The sequence below is a fragment of the Orycteropus afer genome, unplaced genomic scaffold (assembly GCF_000298275.1).
Source record: "Orycteropus afer afer isolate SDZICR_OR568_19922 unplaced genomic scaffold, OryAfe1.0 scaffold00006, whole genome shotgun sequence".
Lineage (NCBI taxonomy): Eukaryota > Metazoa > Chordata > Mammalia > Tubulidentata > Orycteropodidae > Orycteropus > Orycteropus afer.
Window position 1 is genome coordinate 23049155 of NW_006921593.1, and position 993 is coordinate 23050147.

At 50.4% G+C, this 993-nt stretch overlaps 1 protein-coding gene across 1 annotated transcript in view; it reads left to right on the plus strand.

Annotated features, from left to right (window-relative positions):
• IQCA1 (IQ motif containing with AAA domain 1) overlaps window positions 1–993 on the plus strand; it is a 174590-nt gene that overhangs the window by 93704 nt on the left and 79893 nt on the right. The window lies entirely within an intron of this gene.

A 993-nucleotide genomic window follows, 5' to 3' on the forward strand; every position in this document is an offset into this window, starting at 1 on the left:
GGCAGCCCAGGTCTGAGGGGCCCTGCGCCCTAGGGGTTCTTGAGTGTGATCGCTACGGAAGCAGGCTGCCAGAGCTTCTCACGCGAGGTACCGCTGGTTGGGTTGGAACCCCCAACGTTTAGGTCACAAGTCGAGTACAGACTGTGCGCCACTCAGGGACCTTCGAGAGTGCCGCTCCTTGCTCTTCTCCTCAACCCTGAAAATTCCAACTTGTTCCACGAAAAAAAAAAAAAAAAAAGACAGCCCACTCAATAGTTAATTTAAAAAATCCTCTTCTCACTCTGCAAAATGATTTTGAAGACGTGCCAAAGAGCAAAGAGAATTGGAGGAGCTTCAGTTTTGTTCTAAGCATGTCTTCCTCTCAGTATGCGTGAGGGCGTTTTGCACGTGCAAATTAAAAGCCCGTGCTGGCGAAGCAGCTTCCTGAAACCTGAAATGAGCAGCCCGTAGACTGCACTTCGCCGTGGGAAAGCGTGCTGCTCACTGGCAGCTGCAGAGCCGCCGTGTGGTGAACAGTCTGCGACGAAAAGCCGAGTTTGAGAACATTAGCGTTTGTGACGTACTTGCAGACAAAGGGGAAGGTTCTTCAGAATTGCTCAGGAATAATTTATTCACAAAAAGGACTGGTTTGAAAATTGAACTGTGGGTGTTCCAAGAAAAACCGTCGCAAATGATAAGCTTGGATAAACACTGCTGTGTTCACATGGGTACGTTTCTTTGAAATCGTAGCCTCTTTGACACTGACTCTGAAGTCTTACCGGGCACTCATTCCTGAGGCATCGGGATGCACCCCTGAGACCGGCTATTCAAATCCTCGTGTGAGAATTGATATCCTGACTGCAGAGAAAGACATCTCCCTTTGGAGGGCAGGTCTGCTCCGAAACGCCAGGGGTCGGCACGAGAAAGCATCGACTGGACGGCAGTGGGCTTCTGTTTGTGTTTCTGTGCGTCATGGTTAGGGGGCAGGCAGGGGAGAGAGGAGTGTAGTCCTCA